At 38.9% G+C, this 23,869-nt stretch overlaps 1 protein-coding gene across 3 annotated transcripts in view; it reads left to right on the top strand.

Annotated features, from left to right (window-relative positions):
* The window catches only part of ZHX3 (zinc fingers and homeoboxes 3), a 107,370-nt gene that overhangs the window by 38,439 nt on the left and 45,062 nt on the right, over positions 1–23,869 (top strand). For all 3 annotated transcript variants that reach the window (XR_002781930.1, XR_002781929.1, XM_011366612.2), the window contains exon 2: positions 3,800–3,915. The gene's annotated coding sequence lies outside the window, so the exon portion shown is untranslated. The remainder of the gene's footprint in view (positions 1–3,799; positions 3,916–23,869) is intronic.

Raw genomic sequence — 23,869 nt, 5'->3', positions numbered from 1 at the left:
AATGGAATATTTTTCAGCCATAAAAGGAATGAAGTACTGATACTTGCTACAATGTAGAAGAACCTTAAAACATCATGCTAAGTAAAAGAAGGTAGACATGAAAGGTCACATATTGAGTGATTACTTTTGTACAAAATATCTAGAAAAGTAAATCCATAGAGACAATAAAGCACATTAGCATTTGCCAGGGGTTGGAGCAGGGGGAATGGTAGTGACTGCTTAATGAGGTTAAGGTTTCATTTTGGGGTGACTAAAACCTTTTGGAACTAGGTAGAGGTGACAGTTGCACAACATTGTGAATATACTAAATGCCACTGGACTGTATACTTTAAAATGGTTGATTTCATGTGATGCAAATTTCACCTCAATTAAAAATTACATCATATAGTTTTTGTGATCTCACAAGTAACTGTGGCTTTGCTGTCATAGTTACCTTGTGACTGTTGGAACCCACGTGCTTTGTAACATTAGTACATTGGGAAAGTTCTTTCCACCTTTGGGCAGGAAAAGTCAAAGATGGATGTTCCGAGGTGGGTGTCTTTCTAAAGTAACAGTTAAGGAATATAGTTTTGCTTTTTCATTTTTATTTGTGGAAGCCGGTAAAACTTCTACCCTGAATGAGCCCTGGGTTGTTTTAAAATGTGATCTAGACTGATATTGGTTGGATTCTTTATTTAATTTGAAGAAGACTTTAAAATAACTTCATATTATTTGGAAATAGAGCTGCTTTTGGTATTATGAAAAATTAAGAGTAAATGTTTAAAGAATCTAAGATATACATATGGAGTTGCAGTAAGATTTTTCTGATGTTTTTCTGGAGACTTTTGTATCACTTTCTAAAAACATCAAAGTGCTTTTTATTGTCAGTGGAATTGGTATCAGGAATAAGAAGATTCTCTTTTCCGATCAGTCAAGCAGAGTTTTTGCAAAAGCTAAAAACTTTAGTTTTTTATTTTTATCTTAACACCTGTTTTGTTTTTTGAAGGAGAGACTTTAGATTCTGGCAAAAGATCTGAGACTGAGAACAGTTTCAGAAAGGTAAAAGTGCTTTGCCAGCGATCATGAAGCTTTTCTTTACGAATGAAGTCAATGCTTCTGCCTCACGGTTGTTCTGCCCCTGTGTTATATGTGGACTTATTTCTCCAGCGGGTGTTATTTATGCTAGTTCGTCTTGCACACTCCCACCTGGTTCCTCTTATAACCCAAAATATGTTATCCAGGCTAAGAGTTTGTTGACATGAAGCAAACAAAGCTAACGGATTGTAGTGGATTGAACCCACTGTTTTTGGCATCATTAGCATCATGTCAAAATCAACCAAACTAGAAAGTAAAAGAATAAATGCCTTGCTTGAGCGAAGGTTTTGTGATGTTAAAGTTAGAAAGAATCTGTTAAGCATAGCAAAATATCTGGAATAAATATAATAAGCTGAAGTAGTGGGCAAATGTAAGTATTCAGCTGAAAATAATTACTGCTTCCGACCTCTGTAAAATTAAGATTTCTTTTTTGTGATGTATACTGCTTAAATTTTTTTTTATCTTTTTAAAATTTTATTTTAGTGTTAGTTTCAAGTATACAGTACATTGGTTAGACATTTATATAGTTTATGAAACGATTCCCCTGATTGCTCTTTCTCTCCTCTGGTTCTACACCTAGCCGGTACGTTAATGCTGATTGCATTCCCTGTGCCGTGCTCCCATCCCTGTGACCGCCTATCAGCTTTTAATTTGTACTACTTTAACCCTTCGCCCCTTTCTCCCTGTGCCCTAACCCCTTCCCCTCTGGCCAACACCAGATTGTTCTCTATATTTGTGAGTCTGTTTTTGGTTAGTTTGTTCTTTTTATTCCTTAGATTCTGCATGTAAGTGAAATCTTACAGTATTTTTCTCTTATTTAACTCAAGCATAATAATCTCTAAGTCCATCCATGTCATTGCAAATGGTAGGATTTCATTTTTTTAATGGTTGAGTAATATTCCATTGTATATATGAACCATAACTTCTTTATCTAATTGTCCCTTGATGAGCATTTAGGTTGCTTCCATATCTTGGCTATTGTAAATAGTGCTGCCATGAACATAGGGGTACATAGATCTTTATGAATTATTGTTTTGATTTTCTTTGGATAAATACCCAGAAGTACAATTGCTGAGTCAAAAGGTATATCCATTTTTAATTTTTTGAGAAACCTCCAGACTGTTTTCCATAGTGGCTGTACCTGTTTAATTTTTTAAAATAAGAAAAGGTCAGTTTTTAAGTTGTAGAAAATTAAAAGTTAAGTTTTTCAGTAAATTAGGAATTCAGTAATTAGGAAAAATTTCCAGCAAGAGCTTATTTAACTAGACATTGAGCTTACTATACATGACAGCAGTGGAAGAAAGTGGAATAGATGGATGAGACCGAAGCTTACTATGAGATTATATTTGCCCAGGAACCCCTGCACAGGGGTCCCCAACTCCCAGGCTGTGGACTAGTACCGGTCCATGGCCTGTTAGGAACCGGGGCCGGACAGCAGAAGGTGAGCAGCGAGTGAAGCTTCATCTGTATTTGCAGCCGCTCCCCAGCGCTAGCGTCTCTGCCTCAGCTCCACCTCAGATCATCAGGCGTTAGACTCTCATGGGGGCACCGGTCCCTGGTGCCAGAAAGTTTGGGGACTGCTGCCCTGCCTATATAAACAGCAGCTTAATGCATTTCCTTGAATGATTTACTTAAACTTTCTGTGTTTTAGTTTCCTTACCTGGGCAATTAGAATAACATAATCTACCTCAATAAAGGTAAGTCAATAAAGGTAATTCAATAGGGGTCATTCAATAAAGATTGAATTAGTTCACGAAGTTAAAGTTGTTAGGACAGGGCCTGACTGTCAAAGCTGGCTGTGTGTAGGAATGGTGGTTAAAGGTAACTAGGAGCTACTTTGGTGAGGGGTGCCTTTGAGGGGCCAACTTGTTTGCATTCACAGGTACTCATAGTCCTGGCCCTTTCAGTGTACACTGTACTGTTCTGTTTGAAGTTCTGATACCCTCTGGTACGCCCTCTTAAGGGCCTTTTTACTGCTAATGGACATCTCAACCAAAGAGAATGCTTTGAGAAAGAAGGTCTCAAAAGCAGTGGGTTTTCAACTGTTTCACAAGTAATTTTAAGATCATATGAAGCATCTCTGGTGGTTTGTTGAAAACACAGTTATTGGCTCATTCATGCACAAGAAGTTACTGTGTACCTATCATTGGCACTGGGCAGAAGGGGACAACACAGAGGTAAGGGTCAGAGACAAAGATGAAAATAACATAGTTCCTTGGCCTGGAACTCACAGCCTAGACCATTTTTGGTACCTCTAGAATCCATGCCAGGAAATCCCCAGGGCTTTGGATGGAAGAGCATCAGAAACTAGCACATCCTTAGTGGTGTACATCCTTGCAACTGTAAGGCTACACATCAGTTACTTTTATCATTTCTGCTAAGCCATCTCAAACTTAGCTAGGCGCGATGGAAACTCATTGGTAGAAAGAATGTTAAAGAGTTTAATGAATCATCTTGTTCTGATCTATTACCAAAGACAATTGAGTTTGCCTTATTTCCATTTATATTTTTCAGCTTCTACTAGCATTTTTAGTAATTTAACATTGTTAGTTTGTTTTTTAATGACCTCTTTGTACTCTCCCCTGCCTCCTTGGTTTTTCCGTTTGTGTGTAATTCTGGTGAAGATGAATTAGGAAAGGAGATTGATGAGATCGGACAACTCAGCTTTCTAGAATATATGTTATCTTCTTTCTCATTAAGTAATGATATGCTGCTTCTTTTATAGGACTGAATTGAACCTGCGGAAGCAGCAGTGAACCTTTAAAGATGCATACAGGGCTGCATAAAGTGAAGAGAGAAACTAGAGAAACCAATGAAGTAAAGAAAAAGTATGTTTCCCAGGTAAATAGTATGCTTCTGAATTTTACCAAGTTTCTTAACATAACAGTTACCATAACTATACAATGCCTACCTTTATAGCCATATTTCATCTTTGCTGTTAAACATTATTTTCTCCTCTCTGTTTTTATTGCTGAGCTTTTTGATCAAATTATTCTTTTTTGGATGTTCTTTTTTTAAAAAAATATAAAAATATGTATTAAATATGCAGTTTAGGTAATTTATTAGATCACTTGATAGACCTGTTGTCTCTTAGGTTGCCCACTACTAGATATTATAAAAGAATGTGTGTTTTGAGTCTGTAACGTACAGGTTTAGTACAAGGTCAACTGGGTGCAAAATTTATACTTCTGCTTTATTGAATGACTGACTTGAAAAACTAGAATGCTAGTTTTAATATCAATTTCCTAAGCTATATTCTACAAGATGTGCAGCCCTGCCCTCAGGAATAGGAAGCATTTTTCAAAGCTAAATTTAATACCGAAGACAAAGTAGACTGGCAACTAATCAATGTAAATAGACATAGCCTTCACTCGATAAGATAGATGTGCCCTAGTAAAGTTCTATTTACTTATTTATTTGAGTTGGGAACTCAATTTGTTCTGTTATTCAGCCACTCAGAAGCTGAGAGTTTGGGTTTTTTTAGTTTTTGTTGTTAAAGTTTTTTAAATAAAGGAAATCTATTATGTTATTTTTATTATAAAGTTAAGAGCCTTTCTTCAGTATGCTGAGTAGAAATTTTTGGAAAGGAAGGGGAGGAAATGGCGTCAGAGTCATTGGTGGTATATAGTGCTGGATGTTCTGTGCACAGCATCTCAGCTTAGACTTGGCAACATCACTCCTTCTCCACAAGCTTGGGGTCACCAAGCCCAGGGGAATTTTTCTACAGGTGTAGCTTTTGGAACATCCTGCCTCATGGTGGACTGCAGCAGGGCTACTGTTGGATATATGATACATTCTAACTTGCTCATTCTTTACCTTTGAGTCATCAGGTTGAGTAAAAAGAATTCAGTGGCCTTGTACATCAATCCTCTAAGCTAAAAATGGCATAAGACAAGTTTATTTACAAGTAAACTTGTACACACATTTTCTAATGTTCATCTTCATACTTAAGCCTACTCCCATGTAGCCACATGGTTCTTGCCCTCCTCCTCCTCCTCCAGGTTTCTGTTGTCAGGGCAAGTTAATAGGAAGGGCAAAGCCAAATTGGAGTCACCAGGAATTTTCTGTTATGTCAGTCTCTGTACCTACTACCTGGCAACACTGAGCCATCTTGCCTAACTTCAGCTTACTTCATTCTTTCCACTCCACTCGTACCTACCCAGTATGATGTTTTGTGTAGTCTACACATCATGCATTTTGTTTCACCTTTAAGATCTTTTAAAATTGATGTTTCACTTTTAAAGTTATATACCATTTGACTCCGTAATTGCATTTCTAGGAATTTATCTCTTATCCAGGTATGCAGGTAATCCTATACCACCTCAGCCTCCATTAAATCCTCATGCATGCTTCCTATCACAGTAGCACTTGGACAGAGACTAATTATCTTTTGCTGCCATCATTTTGTTGCTGGCCATGGGTCATGTCCCCTTCCAATAACTTGGGCAACTTCTCCTCTCAGTGGAATGGTGACATTTGCACAGTAGCTAACTATATTCCCTTTTAGGTTGCTTTTTTTGAACTCCTGTTACCTTATGGCAGTCTTTCTCTTCTCATTTGTGAATATCACAAATGGATATACTTTTTGGATTGCATTTTTTTATATTTAGATAATTAAGCATATAGTAGTGGTGTCTCTACTTGGCTATACATTAGAATCACATCAGAAGCTTTGTAAAATACTAATTCCTGGTCCCACCCTACCCCTCCCCGCCCCTCATCCCTGAGATTCTCAGGCAGTTTTTCTGGGGTGAAGTATAGGCAACAACCTTTTAAGAAGCTGCCTGGGTGATTTTCATTTGTGGTCAAGTTTGAAGACTAGAAATACTATTGATTTTACTATATTCGTGATGACTCTGGCTGCTTTAAACTCATCATAACCATTTAAGTGATTCTTCTGGGTTTGTAAGTATACAGTGGAATTATATATAAGAGCACTTTTGCCTGTGCCTTTACCTTACTTGTATTTTTTATTCATTTTCGTGTTATTTTGTATTGGAAGGAACTTCTGATACTATATTAGTTAACAGTGATGATAGAATGCTTCTTCATTTTGTGCCTATTTTTAATGCTACATGGCTTTCTTCTTCCTCAAAGTATAATACTGGCATTTAGATTTAAATGGATACTTTAAAAGTATAAGGAAGTATATTATTTTTATTATTTGTGTTAGAATTTTTAAGAATAGATGTTGGATTTTAACAAATGAATTTTTGTTAAATTGGATTTTAACAAATGAATTTTTGTTAAATTGGATTTTAACAAATGAATTTTTGGCATCTGTTAATATGACACTATAAAAAAACCTATTCCTAGATTCTGTTTACTGTTAATTTCTTTTAAATTTTTGAGCATGAATTCTGAGTAAGCTTTTTCTATAGTTTTCTCTCTTTGCATTTTCTTTAGCCAGTTTTAGAATCTGGTTGGTAGAATAAACTAGTAACCTATATCTTGACCTTAAATTTTAGGCATGATTTTTATGCTGTGAATTGTTTGTTTCTGGAGAGTTTGAAAGGATTCACTAATAATCAGACTCGTTTTTGTGGATGTGTACTTATTTGATTTTATTTTGAATATATTGGTCTAGCTAGGTATTTTATTTTTGCCAAGTTAAAATTTTACATTTTTAATAGGAAATCCTTCTGTTTAGTTTTATTCAAATTTATTGACACATACATAGTATTCCCCTACAATTTTATTGCCTCTTTTAATGTCCTGCTTTTCCAATTTCATGCATTTCTTCTTTTTTTTTTTTGTAATTAAATTTACCAGTGCTATCACTTTTCGTTTCTTCACGAAAACTTTTAGTTGAAAGATAAACTTTAAAAGTGCCAAAGGAGGTAGTGATAAGTCAGTTTCCCATTCCCGTTCCTCAGGCAATCTGTTCTCCTTTCTTAGGCAGCACCTCCCGCCAATTTGTTGTGGTCCTTCCAAAGTAGTTTGGTTTCTGCTTTCAAATATCTGATTCTTTTCTTTTAAAAGAAGCGGGGGGCGGTGGGGGGGTTGTCGGGTAGAGTGGGGAGAGAAGTTCCATTTGGGCTTTTTTTTTTTTTTTGTCATTTATTTCTCAAGATTATTTTAGTTGCATGTTTAGTTTTTGTGAGTTTGTTTGTTTGTTTTTGACAATACTTAAAGCAATGCTTGTCCTTGATTCTTTTTTCCAGTCTATAGATTTCTCGTTTAACGATTGTGGTACATTTTCTAACTTCATTATATCTTGCAAGCAAAATATTGTTGGATTTTGTCTTCAGTCAGTCTTGAACATTCTATAACTTATGCGTGAATTTATCTTCTTTAATTTATGGTTGATTTTGCATTTGTTGTGTTTTCTATATATAATTTATTTCTTAATTTTTATATTTCTTATCTCTTCTGTTATACCTTTTGTTTTATGGAATATTCTTTCCTTTCCACTTTTAAACAAATTTTAAAGGTGAACAAACTTTCGAATTCTTAGTGCTAAAAATAACATTTTTTCTTTATTAAAGCAAAAACAGGAATTTTCCTTTCCTTCCATAAAAGGAAACTCAGTTTCTCCCTGTTTTGGCATTCCCTCTTCCTATTCCTTATCTACTCCCTCATTATTTTTTCTTTCACATTTTACATTGTTTTGATGAGGTGTACTTATTCTTCTAAACTTTAGCCTGTTATTCATAAGTATTTTGCTATTCTTGATTCAGTTAACAGCCACTAAGGCCATACTCTGAGATGGACTGACACTGAGCCAGGTGCAGGTGATACAAAAAATAAAGGCAGTTCTGTCCCTGCCTTCAAGGTCCCCGTTCTGGTTGAGGAGGTATCGTGCATGCATATCAACAATGGCAAAAGACGTGATATGTCAGGTGTCCTGGAGACTAGAAGGAGGGAGGGAGGGAGGGAGGGAGTGATGTTTATTGAATCAGCAAAGGCATCCTGGGAGCCTGTACTAATAGGGCTTTGTGAGCTAATGGATAAAGCAAAAAAGGGCAAAGCCTGAAGGTACCCATTTTCATTGCCTCAGTTCATCAAAGCCTGAAGGTCTCCAAGTGGCTGGAGATGAGACTGGGCAAAGGTATGTTGGGGCCAGATGATGAAGCACCTTGTATGCCTGTTTGTTTCTGTGGGCTGGACCACAAAGGGTTTAATGCAGGAGAGTACCACGCTCAAGTTTATTTTTAGGACAGCGACTCTGTCATATGCAGCATGAAGTGCAGGGAGAAAGTCAGTTAAGCAGCTGTGGCCGTCATCCAGGTGAGAGATGATGGGAACTTGAGCAAAGTGGTAGCAGTAGTGATGGAGAAGAATAGATGAGGTGTTTTGAGGCAGAATCTAAAAGTACTAATGCCTGACTAAGGGGAGATTGGGAATTAGAGAATAACTCAGGATTTTGTTTGTTTGTTTTAGGGAAGGTAATAATGTATAGAAATATTGACCAACTTATGGAGTGGGGTAAAGTATGTGGAGTGGGTAGCAGAGACTGATTTGGAGAGACAGGAGAATTTATTTTAGGATTCGTTGAATAAATCTTCAAGAGGTCTAGAAACACATATCTAAGAACAGTTGGCAATATGAATCAAAAACTCAGGTGAGATGTGGGGGCTGGAGATAAAGGTGCGAGACACACTTGCCCTAAGGAGGATGTCAAAGCCATAAGAATAGATATAAACCACTCCCATTCCCCCACCCCAGGTAGAGCATATAAACAGAAAATAAAAGGGCTCAAGATGACCTCTTGGCAAAGACCAGTCTTTATTAGAAATTGAAATATTCTGAGCACTGTAATATATGCCCAGTACGGAGTGGTGAGAGCTTTTTCAGATGGCATTACTTTATCTTCTGAATAGCCCTGCATGTGAAAATTGTTACTACCCTACTTTGTGGGCCAGAAAACTAAGGCTCCAATCCACTGTTAGCCAGCTAGTAAGTGGGATTGCAAACCAGGCCTGTACGCATGTTGATACTAGAGGAAGAGGTCGGGGAGAAGCAGACAGAGTAGTATGGAAGAGATAACTTCCTGCAAGGGGCAGTGACCAGCAGTGGTCATTCACCCAGAGGTCTAGTAGGATAAGGAGAAGCTAAGCCACTGCTTTTCTTAGCTAGAAAACTGATAGTGATCCCAGCATGCTCAGTCCCCACTGAGTACCTCAGTCAGCTCTCACTGAAGTCAGAGGAGCTGAGGATATGCAGACAGCAGCTGTTGACTGTGGCTCTTGGAGACAGCTTGATGGTAGAGGAATGACAAGGGCAACCTGGTCTGGGGGGTGGCATCATTTTGTTTGTTTAGAAAAGACAGCTTGAAGTATTCTGATTTGCTCATCTTTTTTTCTTTCAGGTCTTACATTTTAATCTTGTCTTAACTCTGGGCTTCTGTTACTAAAAAGAAAAAAAAATCAAAAGTAACTGCTGGATTCTCTTTCATGTAATCTGCTTGTTTAACTTGTTTACTTGGAGTTCTTTTTTTTTTTTTCACTGTGCCTTCTACACATTGTTTTCAGATGTTTCTAGGCTGTGTCTTAGTGACCCTCTTTGATTGCTAAATATGTGTGAGACCCTGGGAGCGCCGCCTTGTCTCTTTCTCAAGCCTTTCCATTCTGGGAGTGGTTTTCTTCTGTAATTTGAATCTTTTGTTCAATTCAGCTTCCTTCAGAACTCTAATTCATAAACTGTCTCTCTTCCAGATGATAATTTGTTCTTTCATTCTTTGACAACAGGAGAGTGCAGAGCTAATAATGTGCACTCTGGAACTAGGCTGCCTGGGTTTAAATTCTGGTTCTACCAGCTACTAGCTGAGTGGCCTTGGACAAGTTACTTAGCTTCTTTGTGCCTCACTTTCCTCATCTGTAAACTGGTGGCAATAATAATACCTATTAGCAAGGGTTGTGATGAGTGTTAAATGCACTATTGCATGTGAAATGCTTAGAATGAACAGTGTGCAATGCATGTGCTCCACCATTGTTAGCTGTTCTGTTGTTGTTCTTGTTGTTGTTATGGGGGAAAATAGTAGGAGAGATGAACTTTTGCTGATTGTCATTTGGACCACATAAATAAGTGACAAATTTATGGATTATCGCAGCTTTACTTGATAAATGAGAAATAGACAACTCCTGGGAACCAGATAGCATTCCTTCAAGTTTTTAAGCGGTTCAGCAATGAACAGTTTTAACTTTGGTCCAGATGTGGCATTAGAGTTGCACATGTCCACTGGGTGACCTCATGTTCCCCAAGACAGTGTTCAATGGATTTCTCTTACAGTACATAAAATTTTTATTTCTACCTTACTGAATAGCTCTTATCTAAAAAATTATTTAATTTTGCTCATCCTATCTGCAAATAACAGATGCGGGCCAATCAGCACTCAAAATTAAGTAATTTGCCTGAAGTCTATGGTGGGGCTGGGATTTAATTAAGCCAATAGCATCTGATTCCAGTGATATGAAAAGGAAAAAAGGTTTACTGGAATATATATACATTAAACTATCTATAGTACTGTTTTAGTTCAAGCTACTGTAATAAAATACCATAGACTGGGAGGCTTATAAACAACAGAAATTTATTTCTTACAAATCTGGTGTCTGAAAGTTGAGATCAGGGTATCAACATGGTTAAGTTGGGGCAAGGGCCCTCTTCCAAGTTGCAGACAGCCTTTTTCTTGTCGTATCCTCATACGGTGGGGAGGAGCGAGAGAGCTCTCTGGGATCCCTTTTATAAGGGCACTAAGCTCATTCATGAGGACTCCACCCTCATGATCTAATCACCTCCCGAAAGCCCCGCCTCCTAATACCATCACATTAGGGGTTTGAATTTCAACATGAGTTTGGAGAAGGTGGGAGAAGGGGACACTAACATTCAGTCCATAACAAGTACCAATGTCTAAAGGTGTGGTTTTGAGCTCTCCACAGTTTTTTTTGGACAATAAAGATGTGCTATTTTTATAAACAATAGAAAAATAAAACTCATTGAACAAACAAAAAAATAATAATGAAGTGCTTTCATGACAGAGAGTAAGGGGAAATCAATCACTTAACCTCTTGGAATTTTTTTGTTTTTGATCTGTTTGTTTTCTCTAATATAAAATATTTGTTGTTTAATATTTTGTTAAATTTACTGGGGTAATATTGGTTAATAAAATTATACAGGTTTCAAGTGTACAATTCAGTAATATGTCATATATTACATTGTGTGTTTACCACCCAAAGTTAAATTACCTTCCATCACCATATATTTGATCCCCTTTACCCTTATCTACCTCCCCGCTCTTTCCCTCTGGTAACCACTAAACTGTTGTCCATGTCCATGAGTCTCTACTTGTTTGTCTTGTTTATTGCTTGAAGTTTTTAAGGAAAGCAAGGAGGATCGTGAATGAGGAGCCAGTAGTCCTTTAAGAAACTCTTGACAGAATTTGCATAGTTTCAAATAAACTCCTTCAACATATTTACTAACTATAAAGGAAAGAAAAGGTAGTAACTTTATGTGGAGAAATCACCTTAACCAGGTGGTCAAAGTCAACATCACCAGTAATAAGACATAGCTGCATCATGAACCCCATGATATGATGCACTAAGATATCACTTAGTACCTGGAGCTCTCTGAAGATATTGCTGCAGTGTTTGCTGCTGAGGCCAGAATGGCCTGAAAATTGGTGCACATCCATGCAGAGATGACCAGACAAGTGGTCCTCTGGAGACATATGTAAATGAAGGTCCCTTCTTGGTTATTAGGGAGCAGCAAAAACTAGAAATTATAATATGTTCAATGAAGAATGTTGTACAGGGACAGCAAATTGGGAATCTAGGAGGATCTGGAGGGTAGGACTCAGAGTATATCTCTCTCTGTCCACAGAAACAGGGAGGTTGCACTGGTCTGGGGCAGACATTCTGGTTGCTGCATATTCTGGGCTTGCTACATACGCAGACTGAGAAGCTTCTTAGAAACTCTAAAGTTGTTGGTTAGGCAGCAGCTTAATTAGAGATTCTGTCTCCCAAATGCAATGTCCTGATGTTAGGAAAGGACAGCTCTGGCTAAATGACAGGAACAGTGAGGCTCCTGGAAAGCCATACCCTCTCCAGAATGGGTATCTCCATTAAGTTTATTTGGTATTAAACCAGTTCTGCCCCACCCAATTAAGAATTTAATAATCTCAGTGAATCATATTTCTGAATTTATAAAGCTGGGGACTAGACCGTTTACTTATTTAGTCAACACATCTTTTGTGAGTACCCATTAGGTGCCAGACACTGTTTTAGTCCCTGAGAAAACAGTAGTGAGCAAGATGGTCATGGAGCTCGCAGGCCATGAGATTGTTCCTCTGAGCCTGAATCAGCCAGCCCACCTACCTCACTCTGGGTGTCTCTGCTAAAAAGGCTTGGTTTACACCAAGATGTATATAATCCTAAAAATTTAAAATCTGATTACCTTTATTTTATGTTCTTTTAATTTCCTTCCAACAGTGCTGAAAAGATGTTTTCACTTGTACTTCATATGCCTAATTTATATAATTTCGAAACAGTATTTGGTGCCTTTAGTTATAAAACATGCCCTTCTCCTGGCCACTCCCCTCAGATTCTGATGTTGAAGATACTTTGGCTTAGTGGGTTTGCTCAGTGCCTACAGCAATCAGAAATGTGTTTACCAAGGCATAGCAAGCTCTGAGAGGTGTGGCATGGCCAGCTGGCAGCGTCCAAAGGGAGCCACCTCTTCTTTGCTGCTGTGTGGACGTTTCTCCCTTCCTGAATTTAATCTCTTGGGTCCAATTCCAAGTTGAAACTCAAAGCAATGAACCAGCTACAATGGTGCTAGTTAACTCTATTCTACAACACTGTTAGTAAGCTCTTCCCTAGCCCGCCCTCCAGAGGCTCTGGGCCTTCTTATTGAGTAGAGATATGTCTTCATGCCTTGAGTTGGCAAAATGGTAATGGTTATCAGATAGAAAAATCAAGGGTAAGTTATTGGTTGACAATTAATTTGGAAGACTCAGCTCTACTAACCCAGTGGGGTATATGAATGGTCGATCATTTTTTCAAAGTACTTTTGCAGAACAAAATCTACATTCATCAGCAGAGCTTTCCACCATCTGACCCTGATCCCTTTCCAGTCACAAATCTTCTGTCCTGCCCCTACCTACCTTTCATTTAGCTCTAGTAGGCTGGCTGTACCATGTGCTTTAACACTACCAAGCTTTTTCTTCTCCTTCTCTGCCTTCAAGTCCCAGATCATCAAATGCTACCACCTTGAAACCTTCTTTTGTCTTCTTCAGTCATTATTATCAGTCTGTTTTTCCGGCATCCCAAGCCTATTGTAGTACGTCTCCTATGGCACACATCACACACCACTTTGTGTTTTTAAATAACAAATATTTTTTATTAGGGAAAAAAACAAACAAAAAAATTCCAAGAAGTTAGGTGATTGATTTCCCCTTACTCTTTGTCACGGAAGCACTTCATGGCTTTTTCCTTTCCTGGATTTCCACTCCTTGACGTGTCAGAGACTTGGATGTTCATCTTCATATCCTGTAAGTATCCAGCATAGTAAATTTGCTAACAGTGTTCAAGCCACTGTCTAAGCAGTTTATATGTATTGTCATGTTTAATTGTCAGAATAATCCTGTGAGAGAGAAACACTTGTCATCCCCTTTTTTTCATAGATGAGGAAACTGAGACTTAAAAAGGGTAAGGATTTTGCCCAAAGCTACAAAATAGTGGAGTAGGTATTTGAACCCAGGCAGTCAGTTAGGAGTCCGGGCTTCTAACCGCTACTTAATTCTGGAATAATGTGCTAAAATGCACATGCTCTTTACTGCGTGCTATACTGGCATAATAACAGCTAGCAAAGAAACAGCTTATTTATGAAAGTCTTGGCCAGAGCTTTCAACTTTGACTTTTATAAGGTTCATTTGTTGCAAGATCTAATAGGAGATCTTAGAAATCATGGTATCTGCTACCTTCTGCATTCGACGTTGAATCTCCTTTATATTAACAGAGTGGATCGAATACCAGCTATTAGGCAGGAACTAGGCTAACTGTTGTAAGTTTATCATCTTAATCCTCACAAAAATCCCATGAGGCACATGCAGTTATCATCGTTCCATAGATGAGGAAACTGAGATTTAGAGACTTGAGGTTAAACAACTTGTACTAGGCAGTAGTACAGTATGTGCCTATTAAGTGTTTGCAGGTAAATGAACAAGTAGCTGTGTGACAATAGGGAGAGGGTGTGGGGAGAGAACTAACATGTTTCAAGTGCCTTCCATTTTTTTCCGTAGGAAATTCTTACCCAACATTTTATTCTGAAAAATTTCAAACAAATTTGAAAAATTTGTTGAAAGAATTTTACAGTGAGCAGCCATACACCCACTACCAGGTTTTGACCATTAACATTTTATTCTATGTGCTTTCTATTCCTCTATCCAGCCATCTGTTCATCATGTTTTTTATGTATTCTCCCTCAGTGCTTCAGCATGCATATCACTAAATAGAGGTCACTATCTGTTTTACAGGTTTTTTTTTTTTTGAGGTAAGATTTATACATTTATAATTAAATCTGCAGTTTAACTTTAACTGTACATTTGCTGAGTTTTGACAAATGGATACACCTGTGTAACCCAAAATATCACTACCAAGATTTAATCACCCAGAAAGCTGCCTCATGTACCTTCCCAGTGAATGCCCACCCCTACTTCCTAGAGGAGTGTCTACTATTTTTGTGTTGTATATTTATGGTTTTTTTGTTGTTGTAGTTCCAAAGGAATTTAAGTTGACTCATTCAGGTCTATAAAATATAGCAGGAAAACATAAATGAGAAGTAGGTGGGGAAACAAAACTAAGTTAGGAATATTAAATAGAGCCAGGAGAGCACCTATGATATGCCAGGCATTTTTATAAATAATGTATTACTTAATCCTCATAAGAGGTATGCATAATTATTTCCATGTTATAGATGGATAGGCTGCAAAGTTGTGTAGCTAGTAAGTAATAGAGACACTCTTTGACTCCAAAGTCCTTGCTTTTTCTGCTCTAGCACCCAAAAAGTAAGACAACAGGTAAGATAAAAGCTTATTTTGAAAGTTAATATGGTCTCAAATAATATTTGCTCAAGTATTTGTAAAAATTATGTTAACTCTTTATGTTGATAGTTTAGCTATGGGAGATGGCAAAGGTGGGGCACTAAAATAGTCCTGTCGTATTTGCACCTCAAGGTCAAGGTTAGCTTTGAGTTATCTTGTATGGCTGTAGAGATGGGATTCCATGTCCTTGAAAGAGAAAAAGTCACCTTTTCTAGAATCAGTGATAAAAATGGAAAGTCTTGAAATGGCCCCATTGAGTGTTAAATAGAGCCATAGCAACATCAGCAAGGAAACAGCTTATTTATGAAAGTCTTGGCCAGAGCTTTCAGCTTTGACTTTAATATGGTTCATTTGTTTCAAGGTCTAATAGGAGATCTTAGAAATCATGGTATCTGCTACCTTCTGCATTCGACGTTGAATCTCCTTTATATTAACAGAGTGGATATACAAAAAAGGGCAGGGAAGAACTGAGCATTTCTTTGAGGTTTCTTACTTGAAATTCCAGAAAGAGGAATTGTAGTAGGAAGGTTGTCATACAGCTCCTTGATAAAGTTGGGGAGAGACTTTGAAAAAAAAGGATGATGGTGTTAAATCGATACTGACTTAGCAATAGAAAACAGAAAAATTTCCTCTCTGGACTGTGGCCCCCAGTGTGGTGGGATGATACTTGTGTTAGGCTCTGTTGAGCTGTGAGGACCAAGACATGCTCATGTGGCCTTGAGGGTGATGGAGTGAGGACACATGGGAACCAGCTCAGTGGTCTGACCTGTGGAGACCTAGAGCAGTGACTCTGGAGACCACCAGAAGTGAGGCAAGTGTCCAACAGTCTGCGCTGCCGTTCAGTCTCACACCCCTGTGTGTCTGCTTCCTCACCACTCCCTGCCCCCATTCTCTGACTACCACGCCCAAAGCTTGCAAAGAGAACATTTTCCGGATGTTCCAAGCCTTCTGCCTTTGCCCTTGGTCCTCTGGGGAGCAAGGAAGTGGGTAGACAGCCAAGTAGAAAGATCACGTTAATGGTGGCTACCAATGATAAATATTAGTTTCTCCTCCCTAGGCAGCAACACAGTTCATCTTTAAGAGACTGCTTTAACCGAAAAGGATTTTTAAAAAATTATATTGTTTTCTGCTTATAAAAGCCATTCATTCTTATGATAGATAATCTGAAAATATATAAGAAAGTATATAATGAAGATAATTGAAGTTCCTGTTAGTGATATCTTGATAGCATTCTTTTTAGGCATTTACTTAAAAATTGTTTACATACAGTTGAAGTCATTCTATATATACATTTGTATTTTGCTTTGAAAATATATATTTACTTATTTAATTATCATGTTACAAAATATATTCTAAATATTTTCCTATATCATTAAAATTATTCATAAGCATAATTTTAAATAGCTATTGATATTCTAACTATTGTATGGACAGTACTCTATTTTCCATCTACCTGCTTAATGAATTTGAAGTGAGCTTCTTGTGAACAACATAGTCAGGTTGTATTTTTATCCACTCTGCCAACCTCTACTTTTTAATTGATGTATTTAGACCATTTATATTTAAGGTAATTATTGATGTATTAGGGCTTTAATCTGTCATTTTATCATTTATTTTGTTTCCTGTTTCTCTTTTCTTGCCTTTCTCTGGATTACTTGAAAATTTTTTAGGATTTATCTTGACTTAGTAGTAGTGTTTTTGAGTGTATCATTTCCTTAGTGGTTGCTGTGGGTATGACAGTATACATAGTTGACTTACAGCAGTCTTACTGATATAAATCTTTTACCACTTTGAGTGAAATGTGGAAATCTTCCTTCCATCTAGGTGTCTCTTTACCTTCCTTCCCCCCTTTTAAATACAATTATCTTGCGTATCAGATTGGGTTATGATTTTTTCAGTCATTAAATATGATTTATAAAACTCATGAGGGGAAGGATAATCTACTGTATGTATTCATATTTTTCTTTTCTTTATTTCTTCCTCTTGCTTCAGGATTTTTTCTTTTATCATTTCTTTTCTTTTCGAGGAACTTCCTTTAGCTATTCTTTAAAGGTAGGTCTTCTAGCCACATAGTCTTTTTGTTTTCCTTAGTCTGAGAATGTCCTTTCCCTTCCAGTCTTGAAGTATAGTTTCCCCCAATATGGAATTCATGGTTGACAGTTCTTTTCTTTCATCACTGAATTTGCTACTCTCTTCTGGCCTCCATGGTCTTAAATGAGAAGCCTGTTGTCATTTGAATTGGTATTTCCTTATAGGCAATGTGTTGTTTTTCTCTGCTTTCAAGAGTTTTTCTTTGTCTTTATCAGAAATTTAGTTATCTTGTGTCTTGGCGTGTGGATGTTTTTGGGTTTATCTGATTTGAGGTTTGCCCAGCTTCTTTAATCTGCAGGTTTTTGTGTCTTTCACCAGGTTTGGGAAATTCTCAGTCATTATCTTTCTGAATACTCTTTCAGCCCCTCTCTTTCTACCCTCCTTCTGGGACTTTGATGATGTGAACATTGGATCTTTTGTTATTGTCTCACAAGTGGCTGAGGCTCTTTTAATTTGTTTTCAGTCTACTCTCTTTTATTCATACTGGATAAGTCCTATTGATCTATCTCCAAGGTCACTGATTCTATCCTCTGTCACCTCCACTCTATTATTAAGCCCATGTAGCAAGTGTTTATTTCTGTTATTGTATTTTTCAGTTCCATAATTTTCACTTGTTTTTTTATAATTTCTATTTCTTTGATGAGATTTTCTATTTTTTCATTTGTTTCAAGAGAATTTGTAATTGCTTGTAGCAGCATTTTTATGATGGCTGCTTTAATATCATTTGTAAGCTAATTTCAACATCAAATTCATCCTGGTGTTGTTATCAATTGGTTATCTTTTCTCATTCAAGTCGTGGTTTTACTGGTTCTTGGTGTGATGGGTGATTTTTCAGTTCTATACTGGACATTTTGTCTGTCATGGTAGGAGTCTCTGGGTCCTTTTTTTTTTTTTTTTTTAACCAGGAAATCACCATGATTAGGTTTAGAACACAAGTTGGATCTACACTTGTGGATTGTAGTTCCAATAACAATTTACTTTTCAGAGCCTTTGCTGTTACTATTTTGGTCTGCTTGGCTTATCTGGTGTAGCTGGGGCTCTCACTGGTCCCTGCTGGTGCTATGTGATGTGAGGGGGGAGGCTGTTCCACAGGCCGTGCTGCCCGGTGCCTCTAGGTGGGAGAAAGGAGTCTCCATCCTGCTGGGATGAAGAGTACTTCCTGGTAGCTCTGCAGTGCTTCCTCCAGCATTTTTCATTATCCCTGGGATCCTGATCAATTCTCCTTGTTGGTGCGGCCAGCTGGCCTGGTATTGTCAGCAGAACTCCCCTTCTAACATGGGGAAGGATATGCCTACCTGAGTTGCCATCTGTTGCCAGCTGGGGATTGGGAAACATTGGGACTGGGCCACCTTCTTCAGTTGCATAGAGGTGGCGATGGCGGTGGGTGTCATAAGATGCCCTGCTGCTATATTGTTCCTCCAGTCCTGCGGTCCCTAACCTGTTTGCCTGCCTTTTTTCCACCTTTCAGATTTCTCCTTTGGCGGCCACGTTTGTTATTTCCAGGGTTTGTAGTTGTACTTAGCACGGAGGCTGGGGAGAAATAAGTTATGCCATCTTGTCTGGACCATGACAGTTTTTTATTCAACCATTCGACTTTTGGATGATTAAGTTGTTTTAAATGTTGAGTACTGTAGATATCATGACAGGGGACCTTCCAACAGCTTTGGAATCTGAAAGGCTTCCTTACTCCACAGACCCATGGGCCTGGGCCTGGTTGGCTGCCCAGTACAGACTGTTACTCATCTGTCTTCTGCTTACTTGGCTGATGATGTCAGTTCTTCACGTCTGCTTTAAAGGCAGGCATTTCTTGTTGTTCTTATGCTCGTTGAATAATGCAGTAGTTTGTCACACTTCTAGTGTGATTAAAACAGACTATCGCCTTTGTAGAGCCTTTTCTTAGCCTATCCTTTTGGTCAATTTTCTCTTTTGGCAAAGATTTTATGTTAAATTCAGCAATGTAAATTGTATTGAACTGTGATTTAACTATGAAATATTTAATTTTTTATGTGAACATTTCTATTTCAAGGCTGTAAAACAGTGACCAAGTTTTTTCATAAATTAATGTGAAAAGTTTTCTACATTTTCCACTTGCGAATGAAAAATTTGAGGTCATCTAAGTTCTTCTACATAAATGTTTCTTTAAAAAAGTCAGAATGGGAAATCCTTTATATTGGAAGCCATGAACCTCTTTGTATAGTTTACAATAATAGTTTTTTGCACAAATAATTTCAGGTTAAAATGCATACTACTTATTCCCACCCATTTCCTTTATTGGCCGTGACACACAGGAATTACGCCCATTGCTTGACTAACCTTTCTGACCTTTTGTTACTTGGCTATAAATTGACTTGGGTCTTTTGCAAAAACACTGTCAGGGGGGAAAAATCTTTTTGTTAGAACCCAGCCAATTCCTGCTTCAGTGCAGAACAGTTTGTTCTCCTGAAGAAATGAGCCAGTTCAGTGAACAGAAAAACATAGCCATAAACTGGCATCGCCAGAAACTGCAAAAACGATTGCCCATGATCATTCCACAGAGCAGGGACTTCTTAGAGTTGTAACCACATGAAAATGGTTTCTTTTTCTGAGTTCTAGCAGTCACCAACCTTTTAACATTTTAAATGGGGACATTGTGGAACCCTCCCTCTGCCTACTCTCTCAGTTGCGGACTGCTATTGTAGCATGTAGCGCGTGCATTTTATTTGATCTTCCCACTAAGCTGGAAGCTTCTTCTGTTCAACAATACAAATATTTTCTGACTGCTCTGTGCAAGACTGAGTCTTGGGTCCATCCCCCAAAGAAGATTTTTATAGTGGCCTAGCGAATTACAAGAAAACATGAAAATTACAGCATGGCAGGTGTAGTAACAGAAAAATGTACAAGACACAGCGTCAGTAGTTGACAGACTGTCTCAGAAGTGGAGGCATTAGAGTGAAGTCTGAAGACTGTCTAGGAGTTTGCCAGCTAGATGAGAGGAGAGGAGCATTCTGGGCTGAGAGTATGTAAATTGATGAGTGACGAGACAGCATAGGGGTACCGGGTACTATAAGTAGAATTGCTTGGGTATAAAGTATGGAGGGAAAGGAGTGCTGGACAGTGAAACTGGAAAGGGACAGGGACCAGATAACATGGATCTCAAATGCCACTTGAAGTAGTTTGGAGTTAATACTGTAGGTCATGGGGGCTATGGAAGGGCTTGAAACAGGAGGATGGCCTGGGCAGAGTTGAAGTGAGAAGACGTGGGTTTGCAAGGAGCCATGAGCTCAGAAAGGGTGGGTTGGACCAGATGAAGGACCACAACACTGGGCTAAAGTGGGCAGACTTTATCCTTCAAGGAATCGCTAAAGACAGTGATCTATGTGTTTTGAAAAGGTAATGTTTGTGATAAAAAGGACCATATGGGGGAGGGGGGTGGTGGTGGTGGTGGTGGTGGTGGTGGTGGTGGTGGTGGTGCTGTGTGTGTGTGTGTGTGTGTGTGTTTGCAGGAAGTATAGGTCACTGAAGTCGCTATAGCAATCTACATACAAGAACAGGGGACAGTGCTCAGAAACCTTTGCACAGGGGCCACCTTGGTGACTGGGGAGTGTAGGGAGCAAGGAAGGAGACAGGAAGCCTAAGACTTCTGTTTAACTCTTAACGTGCCCATGCAAGGATGCTTTCACATATACTATCTCATTTAATTTTCATAGTGAACCTTGCATTGTATACACTGATACCATTCCCATTTTGTAAAAAAGAAAGCAGGTTTGGGAGCTTAACTACTTTGAGACCCAAGCGACCTGCACTAGGAAGTTGCCGAGTCAGGGCTGGAACTCAGATTTATCTGACTCCAACCACAGTGACATATCATCTTTGAATAATATCTGCTATAACTGAGCCCGCCAGTGTTAGCAAATCTCAAAATGTTTTATATACTCTCTATAAGAGCTATGCATATAAATATTACTAATATTAATCTACTGATACTTGTATTTTAGTATTAATGCTGATACAATTCATATTTTGAAAGCCTATTTTTCTTCTTAACCTGTCATCCCATGAAAACATCAAATACATGGTTTTATTTCTTAAAATCTCACCACTTTGGAAAAATTGGTATCAGGGAAGGCCTAACCAAATTAGCAAAAAATATAAATGACTTGAATATACTTAGGTGTAATTTTTTAATGTTCAAGTGACTGCGTATATATAACAATTTACATTAGAATAACTATGGTTTTCAGTAATTAACACCTTTTGGGACTAACATGAAGTTCATATGATAATTTTTGGTAAATGTATGCTTTTAAAGGCCTCAGAAAGCATTTATTAGGTAACTTTAATATAGCTGAAGAAGAGGTTTACTAAGAAAAAACCATCTTCAATCCAGTTTCAGGACAAATGAATGATTCTTTTCATGAAATATTCATTCCATGGTCGTGGGGTTATGGTTAGGGCCTAGTGGGAAGATAGAAAAGAACCGAAAACAAACCTGGCCCACAACATATCAAAAATAAATTCTTGGTTACCAGATCAGCCCCTATTTAGTTATCAAAGGGAAATACTGTCCCATTTGGGAGAAGAGGCTGGAGGGTCCAGCATCCAAGTCTAATTATGGAGTGTGGCGCGCTGTGTCTTCAGCCTCTCGTTTTCACCATTCCTTTGCTTCTAAAAGTGAACCCCCCCTCCACCTCCCCCAAAAAGAATGTTTTTGAAATAGAAAAATGCTGGAAATATTGGAAAAGAATCTAAATCTTGAACTACGTCTGACTTCTTTTGTGGCATCATTAGTAAAATAAAATTTGCTGAGTTTTTAAGAAAATACTAATGTCTAATGTGGCAGAGCTGTGGAACTGTAGCATGCTCCCCTGCCAAAACAAATTATATACAGCACAGGAAAAGAACGACAGCCGTGCTCTCCTCAACTGGCTGCTGAGCATAGTGGGAGAAGCACTTATGTAACTGGGTGTGCTCATTAGCTGTGCTGTAAATTCACACAGCTGGGCCTTCGCAGGTCCTTTGTTCTCCTCAGCGTTAACTCTTGCTTGCTTCCTCTGTGGCTTTGGAGCCTGTACCTGGCACATAAGGAAATGCTGGAAATACAGAACCCAAAACACAGTCCCTGACAGTCTGGTCTAGTGGAGCAGCAAACAAGCGAGCAGCAAACAAGCAAGCAGCTACAGCTCATGTGGAGCGAGAAGCTGTGGGCCGTGGAGCTGAGAGGAGGCACAGCATGGAGGAACCTGCCAACCGTGCCTGGGGCCTGTGATCATGCTGTCAGCAAGGAGAAATTACTTGCCTCCCTGCACCTCATATTCCTCTGTTATAGAGAGATTGTAGTACCCACACCTCAGAGGTATTATACGATGCTGTGGAATCAAATGTGGTAACTCATGCAATATGCCTTACCCAGAATGGGCACTCAGTGGGCCTTTTGTAAATACGCATTTCTTTGCCTCTATCCTTTTCTCAAACCCCCAGACCCAGTTCTATTTTTTTCTCTTTACTGAGAAACGTGGTCTCTTTTTTGAACTCTGTCAGTATACCTCTCTTGAACCTCAAAGTTCTCTCACTTTCACCCCTTCTTTTTCTTTCCTGTCTCCCAGGAGATAAGTATCCCAATCCTTTCTACTTTTCCTGGGCAACAGCAAGCAGTGTGAGGGTGAGAGGTGTGGGAGTGGGACATGGCCTGTGAAGGTAAGGATGACGTTGCAGTCATAGACACATCACAGCTCAGTGTTCCTCCTAGTCCAGGTCCCTCCAGATCTTCCTAAATAGGTTTGGGCATTCTAGGCTCCTGTAGCATTCACTATGTCTTCTTCCTCTCTTGCTTCTGTTTATTGAAAGGAGAAAAGAGTAAGGGTTTGTCCTTTCCAGTCTGTCTAGGCCTAGAGTCTTTTCTCTCCGCCTGTAGGCGTTTTATTCCCAGCCACGGTCCTGCTGGGCATTCTTCAAAGGGACCCCACTGTGGAATCATATTTGACTCCATTTGCCCTAATATCGTCAGAGTTCATACCTGAGGGAGTTGATGAGAGAGCACTCGGTGCACACCTCTTCCCTTTTCTACCTTGTTCATGGCCTCCACTGCTCATTCTCCTCCCCAGCCCCTACATCCAGCCAGGCCCCAGTCTCTGGCACATCTTTATCTAAGGCAGTAGTTCTCAATAGGGGACATTTGGCAATGTCTGGAGACTTTTCTGATTGTCACAACAAGGTGGTGGGGTGGGAGGGGCTACTGGCACCTAGTGGGTAAAGGTAAGGGATGTTGCTAAATATCCTGCAAAGGACAGGACAGTGCCCCCATCCCCCAAGCCCCAGGACAAAAAGTTATCTGGTCTAAAATGTCAGTACCAAGGTTGAGAAACCCTGACCTAAGGGTTTCCCACATGAGTCCCTTTCTTTGTGCTTGCCTGCCTCGTGTTCGTGGCGGGGGTTTCTGTTCACCTCACAAGCTCCTTTCCAGTGGATGGCCTCACCTCTCCACAATCTCCCCTTGTCCCTGCTCCAGTCGGAGGGAATCCTTACCCTAGGGCTTCCAAACCGTTTGTATCCATTCACTATAACACTTACCGCCCTTTGCCTTCTGACAGCCCCTTTCAACATGACTTATTCTTCCTCTTTTGAGAGCAAAGTAAGAGCTTGCTATAATGAGGATGCACTAGGAGAATCAGTGCCACGGCGTGGAATGAA

This window comes from Pteropus vampyrus, unplaced genomic scaffold, assembly GCF_000151845.1.
Source record: "Pteropus vampyrus isolate Shadow unplaced genomic scaffold, Pvam_2.0 Scaffold125, whole genome shotgun sequence".
Taxonomy (NCBI): Eukaryota; Metazoa; Chordata; class Mammalia; order Chiroptera; family Pteropodidae; genus Pteropus; species Pteropus vampyrus.
The sequence above is the reverse complement of the archived record's forward strand: the minus strand, read 5'-3'. Positions and strand labels throughout refer to the sequence as shown.